At 41.1% G+C, this 17,663-nt stretch overlaps 1 protein-coding gene across 6 annotated transcripts in view; it reads left to right on the top strand.

The window, feature by feature from the left end:
- The window catches only part of ITGB6 (integrin subunit beta 6), a 69,076-nt gene that overhangs the window by 10,678 nt on the left and 40,735 nt on the right, over positions 1 to 17,663 (top strand). The gene's annotated exons all lie outside the window — the stretch shown is intronic.

Genomic DNA, 17,663 nt, shown 5'->3' on the forward strand with positions numbered 1-17,663 from the left:
CTCCAGTTTATCAAACCATTTAATCTGAGGATTATAGAAGATAACTGCAAGCTAAACTATCTGGGCAGGCCAAATAAACTGATTACATATTAACTCTTTTGTCCTACAATCCTCCTAGCAGACTGATATAGAAGCACTGGTTTCATCATATAATATGTGTATGGGACAGGAAAACAGTTGTGTTTAGATTTTGAGGGTATTTTTTTAAAAATGCTTGGCATTTTCAGTTGGAGGGCTGTGCCCCAGTAGCTCCAGAGGACCAGCCCAAATCGCTGATGAACAAACATGAAGGCCAAAGGCTTTTAAGCCATTTTCACAGGAGAGATTTAAGCACCCTCTTACTTCTTCCATTAAAATAAATGGGCTTCAGTGGGCTTAACTTTGATTTTCTTCTGAGGGTATATTCCAGCCAATAGTGAGTTGCTTGATAAGGGGGAGATATAAGTATGTGTTTAACTGTTCCATCCTGCCTGGATTTTGCCTTGTGATTGATCGTATATGTACCAGCCAGTCCTTTCTGTTTAATTATACTATACCTACAACCCCACTGACATTTGTACAACCTAAATATCATGGCATGCTATCATGACATGAATATAATCTCATACACACAGCATGAGTCATTAAGTGAAAGTGCCAAAAGCATTTTTCCTGGAGACGCTTGAGCCCTTGTCAGATTTCAATTTCAATTAATGGCATCACATGCCAAGCAGTGCTTCATTTCTAAAATAAGAGGTGCCAGGAGGATCTCTAATGCCAGGAAACCATCCCTGAACCTGGAAAGTTCTGAGTCCTAGATATGTGGGTGTTGGCTGTGGTTAGTCATACATGAAAAATGGGATCAGCGTCACACTCTTCAATTTTATTTCTTCCCATGTTCCAGAGCTAAGTTATAGCATTAAAAAGCCTTCCCAGATATACAGGATGAAGGTGTGCCTTTAGTTTATTGCTGGTTTCATTTTTAAAAAAGCTTTGTTTTTATTAATAACTTTATTGTTTTATTCTTTTTGCAAACTGCTTTGCTTTTTTGTTTTTTACAATCAAGCGGTATATAAATTTTATGAAAATAAATCAATGGCTGAAACAAAGCCTAAAATCAAGTTGAGCAACCATTTTGTCTCAGAAACACCACTAGAATCACACAAGTAGAATGTTTACTGTCATGCCTAGCCCCACTGTTTCAGAACAGCTCAAAAACTTTGCTTTGCCTGGCATTCCGCTGTTCGCCTGGCATTCCCTATAATAAGCTGTGTGTGGTCACACCCATAGCTTAACATCCATGCAGAAGCATCTCTTTAATGCTTCATCATGTTACAGGCTTCACCTTAGGTCAGCTTGATCTAGACTGAGGCAACTGCACTTAGCAATGGCTTCTGATGACTAAAAAGAGAGAGAATAAATAGGGTTCAGGCTGATGTACCCATTGTCACCCACCTACCCCATCAAGACCGTGCAGAGCTTGTCTGAGGCCCGTGGCATGAATATCGTTAGAATAAAGTTATAAACTCAACAGCGTAAGTCCAGCAGGCCCCTGGCAGAGGCCCCTGGCAAGGCCCCCTGCCCAGCTTAGCCTCTGAGGCCTGGAGCAAGTGTACCCTGCTGCCTCATGGGCCTGCACACCATGACTTTTGGCAACAAGTGAATTTCAGCCCAGCATTCACCACCATGACATAGGTTATGCATGTTGGCCTCTGTTTTTGCATTACCATCAAAGTACTCAAGTTGCTGGGCAAGCACAATCAGACCTTTTAAACTTGTTTTGTTTCTTCTCTTCTTTTTCTGTTTTTAAACTGCTTTGCATTTCTTTGTTTGCCTTTGCTTCTTTGTTGCATTTCCCTGGTCATTCATTTTTTTGCTTTGTTTTCCCACTCCTCAGTAGCTTGGGGGGGGTGAGTGCAATTTTATATGAAACATGTCCAAAACAGGGTTCTTAACGCTTGCCACAGGAAAGGCTCAGAGGTAGAGCATCTGCTTTGCTTGCAGAAAATCCCAGGTTCAATGCCCGACATCTCCAGATATGAATGGGAATGTCCCCTATCCGAAACTCAGGACAGTCACTGCCAGACAATGTGGAAAATACTGGGATAGATGAACAAATTATCTGACTTTGTATAAGACAGCTTCCTATATTCCTAAAGCTCCCCACCTCCCAAAAAGAATTCCTCTTTGCTACCTCGATCAGCTGCCATGGCTATTACAAATATGTTCACCCCTTTCCCCAGCCTCCCTGGGCCCTGAACTAAGAGGTACAAAGAGCACATGGCAGCCTTTTGAACACATAAATAACATTGTCAGATCTGGCCTGCATGCTGTTCTGAACAATAACTATGCCCCTACAGATGGCGTAAGGGAAGGTCCAATAGACACAGGGACCTGAGAGTGAATATTAATGTGTGTGAGCACATCTGTGAAAACAGAGATGAAGGAACCCCTAGCATTGCACTGCACTCAGAGATGTTGATGGAGTAGCCTGGGGATAGTCATAGGATGCACATCTGCATAAACTGCCCAAGCGTAACATCCAATATTCAAAGGTTCATAACTTTAGAAAACTTAACAGATGCTCAAGCATTTTCCCACCTCAATGATGTATTTGTTTTTTCTATGCACTAACTTTCCTCCAACTGTTTCCTATGTTGGAGAATAGGGAACAGGGTGCAGAAGAGATCATTTGTCTTTAATACAAGAGGAAGGAGCCGTTATGGCACTCCCTTCTTATGTCTAATATATCAGGAAAAAATACCGGTATCCCCAAATTTCTAGACAGCATGATAAGTTTGGGATGTGGAATGCCAACCATGTAAAGTCAGAACATTTTACTGCTACAAAAAATGGAGTTAAAGTTGAATTTATTGCCCTATGATACACTAGAGGGCACTCCTCCAAACACACTAATATATATTTATTCATTTGCATGTAGATCTCCTAGCAGTTGTGTCACCTTTTGTTATCTCTTTGGGAAACCCATCATATAAAATAAATGTATGTTGATATAGATAAGAGTTAGTAATGTTTAACAGACTGTCAGTTGTATTATAGCTTGGCAAGCATTATAGCCAGAGGTGGTGAACCTGCTGCCTCCCAGATATGGTTGGACTCCAGCTCCCATCAGCCACAGGTGGCAGTAGGAGGGTTATAGTCCACCAACAGCTGGTGAGCTTGAGGTTCCCCAACCGACCTTAGAAAATAATTAAAGGCAGCACCAAACATGTCCAGTGGAAATTACCTGTTAACTAGAAAACATATGGCAGGTTATTTATCCAGGATACCTATCAGATTCCATTGGTACTTGAATTATTTCCTGTCTGTCAAACTATATTTTGGCCAACCTACGAATGGCAGCCATACCTCAACTTCATCCCCGTTCCATTTAAATGAGCTATGCATGCATGAAAAAGTTAGGAAATTAGAATTTTCCATGATTTCATATCGTTTCATATAGATGGAGCAATTTATTGGAAGCTGTTCCTCCAGCAGATGCTGGCCAGGAAGTGGGAGCATATCCCAAGCAGTATTAGAACACATATTAGATGCATAGAATTCCATCCATCCACTGCCGCTGTGCCGGTTGGCTTGCCCAAGTATGAGTGGAAGGTATTTAGGCCCATAACAGGTAGTGACGAGTTACATAGCTTCTTCTGTATAGCCAAACAACCCTCTGTGCCTTAGCTGTTAACTGTTATTCAAGGATGCATTGAGCATATCCTATCGTCCTTCCCATAGTCTTTAGAAGCAGCAAATAGTAACAACATTGCCTCTCCCCATACCCAATCACTTCCTAGATCTTTTCCTTTCCACTTTTATTTGATATTTGGATTATCTTTCCCCCCTTCTTGATACAAAAGTCTTCCAGGCATATAGAACAAGGCTTATCAGTTTCACCTAAGACAGAAGATGTGAACTGATAAAGCATCACAGCAAGGTATCTTTCCTCTGGCCTGTTTCTTACTCCATGGAGATTTGATATGGTATTTTATGAGATGATGACAGGAACACAAAGGAGCAAAAATGCTGCTCATGTATACTCTGTGGAATTGTGTGGATAAAGCCTTAGAAAAATTACGTATTGCATTGTAAGTGGTATGTACTAGTCGCAATCCAATGCAGAGGTTGAAATCCAGTGAAATTCATTTTCAGAACAGCTTTTGATCAAGCGGAAGCATCTGCAGACATTAGAGAAGGGGAACTGGTTTTCCCTGGTTTTCCCTGCAACCCTTTCCACACAGTTCTGGATGGTCCTCCAGCCCTCTGAAGCAGTTTTTAAGTGGCTGTTGTTTTTATGCTATGTATAAAGTATATTGGTGCTTAAAACACACTTAAAAAAAAACTTTCTGCAATACATTGACATCATGACAGTCATTTATGTATTTATAAAATGATCTCATGTCTGAACCTTTTCTATGCAAACAAAAGTACAAAAATCACATTTGTCTTCCATAGAAACTGACTCAGATGTCTAATATTCTTTCTTGAACATAAATAAAAGGAGAACTCATTATATTTTATCTATGTTGGCTATTCAGACATTTATTTCCTATTAATCAGGCTGAACATTAACTCTAGTTGACTGACTCTTTTTATAACAGACAGAATGTTGTTAAGTAGGAATGATTCAGCAGCTATGTTGACGTAGGAAATCAGTGTAAGAAGCAAGACAGCATAACCCAGACTGCCTTCTAGTGCTGACGGCATTCAAAATGCCTGCAACCTGGCAGTCCATGAATTTGGCACATGGTGCCAGATCACTGAAGTGCCTAAGTAATGAAATTTTGCTGATGTGTGTGTAGAAGAGGGAAAAAAACTTCCCCAAGAGGTATTTCCATTTTTACTTTGCAAAAGTAATGAGTATCTTGGCATCAACATCTTCAGAATTTGGGGGCAGTGTGAGCTGCTCTGTCAGGTCTTGCCAGTCGCACCATGGGAATTCAGCAGAATTACTGGTATGTAATATATGACATCAGGTGTATATTTTGGTGGGCATGGCTTGGCCAAAATGGCCTCATGGTCCAAATGGAAAGGCCTGGTGGGACTTATTAGCAGCAGGGGGAGCTCTCCACCCCTGCTTTATGGCTACTAGCAACCACAGCCAGCCACCCCGAGACATCCAGGCATGTCCTCTACCACTGCAGCACCACCCAAGAATTTCAGGTGTATTCTGGAGTGAAAGTTAAGGATGCTGGAAAATCAGCCAAATGAACAGACAACGGCATCTGCAATACCGCCTGTTGCCCCACCCCTCTGTAAATGACACAGAAATGATTGATTTCTTTCTTTGAGGGTGAAAAAGAAACAAAGGTTAAAAACTATGAAATATCTTGATGCCTGGAAGTATGCTGCTTCCCAAAGAAAGAATATCAGCTGACAGAGGGTGGGTACTCAAGTGGTCTTCACATATGCACTGAACATGTTAATGCAACTTAAGGTTTTTTAAAATACCTTCAACATTCCCAGGAGTGACCAAACTGCAGCTTGGGACCTGAGCAGTTCCAGTGCAGCTCTGCAGCCTTATCTCCCTGTCTTCTCCTAGGTAATCATGGTCAAGTTGGCAGGAAATGAGAAACTGGATTATCCAGGTGGAAGTGACAGAGTTGGCCGAGTCCAATGGGGAGTATGGTTGTGGCAGTGAAGTGGCATGAGCCACACTAAGAATGCTGTGAGGTAGAAAAGGAAGCAATGGGAGCCAGAAAGCACCTGGGGTTTTATCAGATTCTATATATTTTAGATTATAAATGCAAACAAATGAGTTGCATGCAATTTAATTGTATGAGTCCAGGGCAGCAACAATATCCCAAACCATTGCATCATATTATTTGTGAAATGTTAAACCAAAAGTTATGATTGACTCAACTGGTTGCCTTTATTCTATGTCTTATGTTAAAAACAACAACAGTGTGCTGGTTTTGTATTGATTTTCTGTATAGTATCAGCTAATCATTAACCAGAAGTGCCTTAAATACTTTCAGGAGAAATGTTGAACAATTAAACAATAATTGTTGAAAACAATTTCAATATTTGTTGAAAACAATAATCAAGTTGAAAAAGGACCATATTTGTACCATAGCTTTTCACTAGTTATTTTTTTCTGTTGATACCTCTTCTGTTTAAAACTTGTCCCATGTTATGATGATAATAATAATAATAATAATAATAATAATAATAATAATAATTTATTATTTATACCCCACCCATCTGGCTGGGTTTCCCCAGCCACTCTGGACGGATTCCAACAAAATATTAAAATGTAATACATCAAACACTGTAATACATCAAACATTAAAAGCTTCCGTAAACAGGGCTGTCTTCAGATGTCTTCTAAAAGTCTGGTAGTTGTTGTTCTCTTTGACATCGGTGGGAGGGCGTTCCACAGGGAGGGCGCCACTACCGAGAAGGCCCTCTGCCTGGTTCCCTGTAACTTGGCTTCTCACAGTGAGGGAATCGCCAGAAGGCCCTCGGTGCTGGACCTTAGTGTCCGGGCAGAACGAAGGGGGTGGAGACGCTCCTTCAGATATACTGGACTGAGGTTATTATAAAATCCAAAGTCATTATCCTTCTTTGTGTGTATAAATTAGCAGTCTTAGTGATCATTATAAAGGCATATATCTTGAGACAGAAGCCTGGCCACAAAAATGCAACCATGTACTGTAAGTCAGTCAAGACTTCAAGTTCTTTATTCAGATTGTTATCATTTTGGTGATTGAGCCTATTATTGCTTTAAAAACAAATGAACACCAAAAACAGATTTATCTTCAGACTTGCAGAAAGTTCCAATGATAAAATTCCTGATCTCTTTTACATAGGAAACAGGTGGATAAAGGCTTTAGCTTTTTGTGCCTTGCTGAGTCAGAAACCTGGGAAAGAATTAATCGGTCAAAGGTTTTTGTTCTTGAAGAAACTGCAGCTGTTGTGGGTTGTAACTGTTCACCCACATAGTGGTTTGGGCTGAATTGCATTCCATTGACTAAACTGGAAGTGCACTAGACCAGAACATCAGGTGCCAGAAATGATCAAACTAAAATATTTCATACTTATGGCACTGACCCATCTTTTGAGCTCCTCTCTCCTTCCAGTCCCACCCACCAGCCTCTACCCCATGCCATCCTTTGCATGTCTCCACTTTATCCCTTATGAATTCCACAAAGTCAATTTGTACAATGTTGGTGTCACAGAGGAATTCACTTAAAAAGCTTCTCTGTGCCAGGGACAATAGGCAGCATTCCATATGGCATCTACCCAGGCCAGATCAGGGGGGTGGAGGTGGTAAAAGAGGGGCACATGCTGCAGGCAGCAGATCCTCCAAGTGTCCCTATTTTCCAGGGACAGTCATGGATTTACAGAAGCCGTCCCAGTTTCTGATTTGATCCCGGAATGTTTTCCTTGGAACATCCTTATTTAAATTGGAGAAATGTTTGAGGGTATGGTGGCAGCAGGTGAGGGGTGGCAGCAAACAGCAATCTACCTCCTCCCTTTTTCATACCTGTAGCAATGCAGAAGTGAGTCCTTTTGAAATGGGCTTCTTTTGAGGGTATGTACTCTGCTCAGGGGCTGAGGAGGAAAGGAACAGCTAGCTAGGACAGGAAGGTGCGCAGGGAGGAGCAGAGTTGCCAAAGAAAGCAGCAGCAGAAAAAAAATCAGCCAGCAAGGTGACACAGATATTTATGGAAATCCCCAACTTGTGATTCCCAGCAACTAGTATACTGATGCATACTGCCGTCAACAGTGAAGATAGAACACCACTCCCTGAATTTAATTTTTTAGTGCAGCTAAACTCCCTGAATTTATCCGATTCTCTTTTGAAAGCCACATGGAAGCTTTTCCAGAGGCTTCCATTGGGCACCCTGAACATGCAAACAATACACCTATTATAGCCACTTTCCTGCTACCGCACTGGATACTTCCGCTCTGTTTACAGGTAGGTAGCCGTGTTGGTCTGCTGTAGTCGAAACAAAATAAACAAATTCCTTCCAGTAGCACCTTAGAGACCAACTAAGTTTGTTATTGGTATGAGCTTTTGTGTGCATGTATCTGAAGAAGTGTGCATGCACACAAAAGCTCATACCAATAACAAACTTAGTTGGTCTCTAAGGTGCTACTGGAAGGGATTTTTTTACTTTGTTCCACTCTGTGTTTGTGTTTGTGTACTTGCTGCAGCTCTCATTTTTGGGAGCAGTGAACTACTACGCTGTCAGCTACTTTCCAGCAGCTGACCAGTATTTCCCATCGAGTCTTATATCTCTTCCTTCGGCCTCAGAGAGAAATAATCAGTCATGCACTTTTTCTTATAACAACCAGTTTTCCACTTTTTTTTTTAGTGCAGCTAATTCTCAGTAATTGAGAAAAAACAGCAGCCAAAAAGGGGGCAGCCAAATAGCATTATTTTAAGTACCAAACAATGCAAAACACAACGTTGTTACATTCTGGTATGGCAAAGGCCCTTTTTGTCAAGCTATTAATTTGTACTTGATCTTTGGGTAAGTAGGGGAAGGCAGCTATTAAGGCAAGAATGATTTCAGCTACCTGAGGAATTTTTTTAAAGACAACAATAAACGAAACCTAGGAAATCCCCTGGCTAGACCTACCAGCTTCAGGAATGTTCGTCACATTGCCTGGAGCACACAAAGTAGCACAAAGAACATGCCAGACAAAGATAATATTGTCTGTGCTTTCCATTGCATTAAGAGATGTGTCATAAACACCCAGGTGACCTACCTAGCCATGTGCTTGAGCATATTTGTCCAAAGAGCAAACCAAAGAACTTTAAAAACAGCAACATTTTGCATCATACAAGAGGAAAAGATATTGAGTTAATATGCTGTTGTTTATAACTGGAAGCTTTACAAAGCAAAGAAACCAGCACCTGTAGTGGTGGAGTAGCTGAAAATGAAATAAGAGGTTGAAAATAAAAGATCCGTCATAGTTTCTTCATGATAGACAACCCCAGCATATAATGTAATGCTTTGCTGTGATGAGAGAGAGAATAAATAACTTCACTGACAGCACATCAAGGACTTTCCTTTTAAAACTGGGACTTGCAAAAACAGGGGATCAGTCTTGGTGAGTTATAGTATTATTGTCACCCTACATGAATGTGGTTACCAGTGCTGATTCCTGGTCATTGGTACCGGTTTGGACATCACCCTTGAAGAAAATAGTTCTTTTCAGATGCTGTAGGGATGTGCTACAGGACACAATAGCCATCGTTTGGCACTGTGGGGACAGCAAGACCCAAAGGGAATTGGTCCTCTTCCTACCTCCCTTCACATATTGTAATCCAAGAGTCAGCAGAAGCCTGGGGCTTCCTCCCTCTCCTCCCCACATATGACCTCTTCACACACACCCAAAATTTGGCCCTGAGTGTGTCAGGAAACACCCCCCCCCCCCAGGACAATGCATGGTTTAGGGGGGGTTGTAATATACAGTTACTGGTTGTCATGATTGTCATGACAGCACAAAGGGGAGGAGAAAGAGGATCCCATTGAGGGGTGTAGCTGGGACAGGGACACACTGAGGCAAGGTGGGGATGGGGAAGGAGAGGTTGGTGTAGGAAGTACTCATGATGCGATATGTTAATGTGTGTCTGTACAGAAATTCAGCACTCATGCTATCTATATAACCAAATAATCAAGGCTCAAGAACTAATTTCTCCCTTCACCCCATTATTTTAGTCACTGTGCAAACCTAAAGAGTCTATCCTGACATTTACACATTGTATAATGAAGATAATATATTATTTCTTAAACCCTTTCCAATTTTTAGGATTCTTTCACTAACAAAAAATAAAAAATGAAAGCCCGCAGGAGAGAGTTTATTTGTACCCTTCTTTCTTTTAGAATTGGATTCACCATTCTTGTCTCCATTACTTCCTTTAGCAATGTTTGAAAAGCCATTCCAAGGTCGTGAAGTCTTCGTCAAGCATAATGTATAAAAGGTGCTTGAACATCACAAGATTGTGTAAGTCATGTCTGTAAAATCCAAAGTTTGAATTTCTAAAACTTCAAAGGCCACAGTGTAATATTTTTGCCTGCCAAATAGTTATGTTACCAGGAGATGGCAGCACTTTATATAAACACAACCTGTATATCAAGCTGTTTTCTAAAACAGCATAAGAAGGACTCTTCTCTGCCGTTCATCCAGCAGTGCTTCAGTGTCCCAGGTGTCCAGGATGCAGCAGTGTGTTGGGTGGCCAAAAGAAACAGTGCATCAGATCACTGGAAAAGACTAGAGCAACTATAATTATAAGGGCAAACTCCCCAAGCTCTACACCAGGAGTGAGGAACTTTTTATTTAATCTAATCATGCTGGCCACCTGTCAATCACCTGGCGTCACAATAACATCAGCAGAAAGGGAGGGGGGAATGACATCAGCAGATAGGGCACTTTGATGTTCCAAAATTAACTGATGTGCTGTGGGAGCCAAAGCCTGGTTTTTGCAGGCATCAGTTGCATGAGCAATTTAACCATGGAGAACTCACAAGCACAGCTGATCTAGTAGACTTTTGTTCTACTCTCCATCAGCACTTTAAGACTCCTGATTGTGCACCTCTCCCTGCTCCCCACGTATGACCATCAGGTGTGGGGTGGGCATACATGGCTTGACAGAAATGGCCTTGTGGGCCAAATTTGGCCTGAAAGCCTGAGATTCACCACCTGTACCCTAAACTGCTGCTAAATATGAGTCTTTCTGCCACTTGGAGAAGTTATACTGTCGGCAAATCCTTTTCTTTTACTGTAAGCCCATGCATGGCGATTTAATCTCCTCATTTTCCCATGAAACAGTTCTTGTATGAAAACCTGCCATTTACCACAATAGAGTAAATCCTTTAAAAATCTATCATTTATGTGGTAGTTACTGAGATTTCTGTATGATGACTGTTTCACACATGCAAATATATGTGAAATATATATATTTTTTATTTTTTTAGAGTTGAAAGGCAGGATATAAATGTTTTAAAATACATGATTCAATTGCTTAAGTTCTTTACTAGCTTGAAATTCATATATTGTCATTCTCAGGTGTATGTACACATTAAGAAAATAATAATAATACAATAGAAAGAAACACTGGAACACAGTATTCTCACAGGCAGGAGAGTCATTTTCCTCTCTACCCTTTATGAGTGAGCCCCATGCCTTTCATATGTGGGCACAAATGGCCCCAGAAGGGTTAGGTGGAACTAACAGCACCCACAGGTCAGTGAAGTAGTCCTTGGGACTGCACATGACAAGCACATGTCTGCCTGTGGTTTAGTGAGTCTACACTTTGCGCTGGCAGATTTGCTATACACTGATAACATTCAATAATTCCTCCCCTCTTTGTCTTTACCAAGCCTTGTAATCTCCTGCCCAGTGATCTAGCTACCCACAACTCATGCACTAATATGTGCTACTTGATTAAATCTGAATCCAACCAAAAGTGCTGGTGGCTTTCAGCTCTTGTCATGCTTAAGGAGTGTTGCTGAATGATGAACTTTAAGGAGCCACTCCCTAGTCCTGAAATCCTGTGAATTACATTGCCACTCTAGGGAGGCTTACTCAATAGGACTTATTTTGAGTAAGCATGTATCTTATTACACTGCACATCATATGATAAATACGTTCAAACAGTCATTATTTTCTCATCCCTGACCCTGGTCACCCACTGCCCTGTTTCTCCTTATTTGTGCAATTGAAGAATGTCATATTCACATTTTAGGGCAAATTGTCAGGAGTTGACATTATAAGCTCCCTCCCATCCAGAGAACCCAACTGGGATCTGGGAAGAGAATAACTGGCAGGTAATGGATGCCTCTTGCCTCTCTTAATGTATTTATTTATTTATTTATTATATCTATCTAGCTCCCTTCCTCCCAAAGGAGCTCAAGATGATATACAACATAGTTCATTAACAAACATCAACAACACTTCCATGCTGACCCACAAACACCCACCTACAGTTCTTTGCTCTCCTATGGTTGCTCCTCTTTATTGTTGAGGGTGCATAGTAGTGTGTATGGGGTAAAGGGAAGTAAATTGGTACAGGCTTCTGATTTGGATTGGGGCACCATGACTTCCTTTTCTTCAGAACTGATGTGGACAAATTAAGCATGCATATAACATAAAATGTAAGTAGTGCACAGCCTGTCATTCCACACACCATAGCTTCTGAGGAATATTTTTGAACTGTCGATAACCTGCTGCAGAACAGTTACACACACACACACACACAGAGAGAGAGACAAAACACCCTAATATTTCTCTCAGCAAACTAGCAAATGCCCTTCTGACTTTTAAATCAGTAGAAGACAAGCTGCCACTTCCTGCCAAGGTCGTAGGTTTGATCGCCATACAGGCCACCTGCATATTCCTGCATTGCAGAGGGTTCAACTTCAACTACAGAAACCTCTGGGTCCAACTCTATGATCCCATGATTTTGAAGCCATTGTACTGTGACTCATATATGTAAACTAAAAACGCTCTTCAGTTTGCTTGCTTACTTTCTTGCTCCCCCCCCCCCCCCGCCCCCTGCTTCTTTCCCCTTATGATTACTCGGCTTGTGTTTACCGAGGGTGAGGACGTGATTTTTCAATCTGAATATGGCATGTCACTGCACCTCGCTACAAGCAGCCTAGGGAACCATTTGAGAGATGTTGTGAGTCATATTTCCTCCAATAGTCATCTTTAGGACTTGTGGAGTAAACTCCCTTGCATATAAAGCTATTAACTCTTGAAATCAAAACTATGTTGGTAACTGAACGGGGGCAGAGTTCAGAGGGAGCTGCAACTGGGGTCAACCTTAAGGGTAGGTGAATCCGTCAATGTGAGTTTCTCATTTTTCCAGTCTTCCACATTTCCACATCAGTTTGTGATTTTATTTTTAGTCCTTATGGAAATTCAGCAACATTTTTGTTCACCATTTCCACATATAGGCACATTTTATCTTATTTTGGTACCCATTAGTTGGCTGGGAACCTGCACTTCAAAATTCAGAGAGATGCCAGTTTTGAAGGATGTATGTATTTCAGTTCTCTTATTGTTTTGGAATGTGCAAATTAGTTATGTTTGCCTTTCACTTGTAAATGAATCAGATTTCTCTCTTCTCCCGAGTCAGCACCCAGTTGTCTGTGGTGGGTCTGTATTATAGCCAGCCTAAGACTCTTTGCTGCCTGAGGAGGAGTAAATGGCACTCCATCCCCTCCAGTCAAGGCACAGAGCACCAGAGCCTAGCCAAGTCTGAACCAGTAAATTCCACATGCATCACTCCATCACCCTGGCAGCACAAAGACAACAATAATATATTAAATAACTATCTTCTGCCCTTTCATGACATCCAGCTCAGGGCTGCCTTAGGTAGGCTTAGCTCTGTGCCACAACAGAAAAGTTGCCTCTACACATAATATATTCAGCTATTCAAAAATTAGCCACTTATTTACCTTCCTGGCCTGAAAGCTTTGCTGTTGTTTTTTAACAGACCATTTCTTTCTTTCTTTCTTTCTTTCTTTCTTTCTTTCTTTCTTTCTTTCTTTCCTGGTCAGATGTCAATCCCATTTGCATGTCTGGCTATTTTCTTTCACCAGTGAAGAGCGATGTGAAATTTGTCCCCCTTTCTGCTCCATTTCTTCTCTTCTATACTCCCTGCCACTTCATCTCAGGGAATCAAAAGAACCCATAGTATTCGCAGCAGTGGAACGTATTTATTTCTTCGTTTGATTATTTAGCCATTTTTGAACTGTCCCTTCACCGAAAACATTCACAGGGCACTTTATTTTTTTTTAAAAGCAAGAAAGTAATTGTAAAGATATAGCCCACATTTAAGAAAAACATTGAAGCAATTCTCATAAATTACACAAATGGCATAATTAAAAACACGGTGGCCAAGTAGATGCCTGAGGAAAAACCACAAGCATGACCCTGAGTACAAGAGCACTCTCCCCTCCTGTGGTTTCCAGCAAATGGTATTCAGAAACATTACTGCCTCCAACTGTGGAGGCAGAGCATAGCCATCATGACTAGTAGCCTTCAAAAGCTCTCTCCACCATGAATTTGTCTAATCCTCCTTTAACTCCATCTAGGTATATGGCCACCACTGTTTCCTGTGAGTACAAATTCCATTGTTAAACAATGGAAAGTTCTCACGATGGAGAACTTTCCTTTATCTGTCTGGAATCTTCTGATATTCCGCTTCATTGGATGCCCATGAGTTCTAGTGTTGGGAGGGAGGGGGTTTCTCTATCCACGTTCTCCATGCCATGAATAATTTTAATTGCAAATTGGTTTGTTTGTTTTTTATGGTAAAGTGCATTGCGAGTCATTAGTTGGGTATAAATATAGCCAGTGATGAGTGAATGAATGCTTAGCAGGAGTACCATAGAAAGGAAATGGCTTGCAGTGAAAGGGGTTTTCCTCCCAAATGATCCACTGAGTGTCCTGACTTCACCATGACTCCTACTCATGCCTAATCAGATAAATTCAGGCTCTTAATGCAGGGAACAGTAGTTATCATCTGAAGGGCATAGCTCTCACCATTCAGGTAACAGGTGAGTCAAGGCCTCTAGCCTGGGAAAGGGACATAAATAGCATTGTAATAAAGCAGCTGACTGAAGCTTAATGTTGGGCGGGGGTGAGCTAAAATAGCAGGGATATTGTTTCAGATGTCAATTGGGGATGAGACAAAAGTTTTCAGGAAGTTGTGCTTCAGCAAAATCTAAAATCCTGCTCTTTGATTCATTCAGGGATATATTTAAAGTGTGTGAGAGTGAAAGAGAGCACATTTTTGTTTCCTATAGTCAGTGCTCTTTTTCTAAAAAAAATGTTTAGGGGTACCCTCATTTTCTTACTCATATTGAAATACCGCCCCTCAATGAGGCCAAACTTAAATTCACAAAATGTTTAGGGGTGTGCGTACCCCCAGGGGAAAAGCACTGCATATAGTTATCGTGAGATGTTAAGCAAAGAGACTTGTGCCTTTGATGTGCTTAGCACACCAAACAGGCCCCAAAATCCCCATAATGTGAGGAATATGCTAGTCTGCCACACACAAAAATATCTTGTGTGACCCAATAGTACTGCTCCCACAGAGGGTGCCTTGCCCTCTCCTCACCAGTGTATCTGCACGATGTACTGCTCAGGCTTTGCTCATCTGTTTGAGGGTAATTCCATCTCTCTGCCAAGTATGATGGGAGCATACGTAGCTCTTCTGAGGCATTACCTCACCTCAAAAGAGACCGTCTGCTGTGCATCTTCTAATTAACAGGGACAACCAGAATACCGACATGCAGAAACAGAAAAGGGTAGTCTCCTTTGAGGCAGGGCTGGCTCAACCATTAGACGCAATGTTGTGCTTGCCTCAGGCAGCAGATGCTGTGGGGAGGGGCAGTGGCAAGGTGTTGGAGGACACAGCTGTGTGTGCCCCACAACTTGCCTTTCATACCCCTAAACTAGCCTGCTGTCCTCAGTTGCAGCAGAAGACACTGGCAGTGTATTAAAGTAAGATTTAAATGCCAGCTTCTGAACACAGTATGTAGGAGTGTCATCCTGTCCTTTGCCTCAGGCAGCAAAATGTCCTGGGCCAAGGAGGCACTCTAAATGTGAATGTTTTCAGCTGTAAGAGTAAAGTGTGCCCTAGGTTTCCCATTTCTATTTCAGAAAATAGTGCCCCTCAGTTATCAGAAAAGTGGGGATATTTTATTTATTTATTAAAAAAAATGTATACCACTATTTCACAGAAAAATATAAAAGCGGTTTACAATATTGCATAAAATCATACCGTAAAAACCACATGAAAAAATGAAATCAGAATTGAAATCAAACATCAGTTAAGTATTGTGGAAAGATGTGTTCTTAATTCCTGCATAGACTTAGCAGAATAAAAATGTTTTCATAATAATATTAATAATAACAATTTATTATTTATACATCGCCCATCTGGCTGAGTTTCCCCAGCCACTCTGGTTGGCTCCCAACAGAATATAAAAAACATGATAAAACATCAAACATTAATGCAGGTGTTTAGAGGTTGAAATAGAAGGTGCTTGCTGAATCTCTCTTAGCAGAGTATTCCACAATACTGGGCCAATGACACTAAAGGCTTGGTTTCCTGTTGTCAAATGAGCCTCTCAGGGGCAACCCTGTGATAACCCATGAATGACATGGAAAATTCAGAGATTCTAAATGCATAGTGACTGCTGTGGTCAAATGAACAGAAGGTCTAAACTATAAATGCAGAGAACCCTCCATTTGGTTGGTTATAACTTTATCCAAAGCAGAAAAGAGTAGATGCTCTGGCACAGCTCTAGCAACAGACACACAACACATGCTGTGTGGTTTATTGGAAAGCTTTTTTTAAAGCGTGAAAAATTGGAGATGGTAAGACGCTCCTTTGCTAGGAACTGCCACTCCTCTCTGTGGGTTGGATTACAAGATTGATTGAAACTATTTTGCAAACAGTATGCCACATATATTCAGCAATGATGCAAATGTTGCCCCCAAGTGATACTTTCAATTAATACGTTACATGGAATGTCAGGAGGGATAAAGTTTTATCAGTTGTGGAAAATTAAATGGAGATTTCCTGATAAATAATAGTTTTCCTAACAACGTGAAACTTGACATTTCTTGCTGCTTCCCTAAGTCAGAAGGGCATGGTACTAGGAGAAGCAGTACGTGAGAGTGGAGCAGGCGACATCAGTGAGCTTCTTGTATAAGCAATACAGCAAAACTGAACTCAAAAGATCATTTCAAATCCATCCTTATATGCACAAAATATTTTGTCCAGGCCAAAATTGTGCAGTCAATTTCCAGATAAAAATCCATCAATCAACCACATGATCTTGGCCTATGCATGTAGGATGCTATGCATATAGATCTCTTCAGAGATCTATGGACAGCAGAGATAAGTCTAGTGCACCTGCTCCATGAACAGAGCCAAATTAGGCCTTTCCAGTAGTGCATAACCCAGCCCTTTCATGTCTTAATCTGCGTAAATTGAATGCACTGAGAGATGACTAAATTGGTATCTACTTATTCACTCTTACATTTGACCAAAGGTCTGTAAATGGTTCACATGGGAGGTCCTTTCACAGGTCAAGTAAAAGGTATGATTCCTCTCTTTCTCAGGGACACTGACAGAGGGCTACACTTATACCAGGCCCCAGACACTTAGCTTTCATTTAAATAAATAAAAAAAGTCAGTTGAACATTTCTAACAAAAGTTAGAAAGCAAATTGTGGAGGCAATTCTAAAGCTTCAGCATGTGGCAGGCAGCATCATAGCTAAGGAAACTTAATCACTGTTTTTAATCAATCAGAGGAAGAAATGCTGACTATTCTGACACTGGACAGACTGGATTATGTTAGTTTAAGTACTTTCTTTCATGTCCACATTGTTTCATTCATTCCCAAAGTATGCTTTCTTTACAGAATAAAACCGGTGGGTGGGGGCACATGTCATTATGACACATGTTGGCTAGGTGGGCTGCCCCAACTATCTGTCAGAATCCATGCAAAACATTCTTTGAAGCAGCATCCCCTATCCTTTAAACATTGCTTGAGCAATGTTAAAAGGAGCGGTTGCTGCTTCAAAGAGCACTTTTGCAAAGAGCTTTAAGACAGCTCCCATGTTCCCATCTGGGCCTTCTCAATGCTTGAAAAACCTTTAAAGGGGAGGCTGTTTCAAAGAGTGATTTGCAAAGG

The sequence above is a fragment of the Podarcis filfolensis genome (genome assembly GCF_964270895.1).
Source record: "Podarcis filfolensis genome assembly, chromosome: 1".
Lineage (NCBI taxonomy): Eukaryota > Metazoa > Chordata > Lepidosauria > Squamata > Lacertidae > Podarcis > Podarcis filfolensis.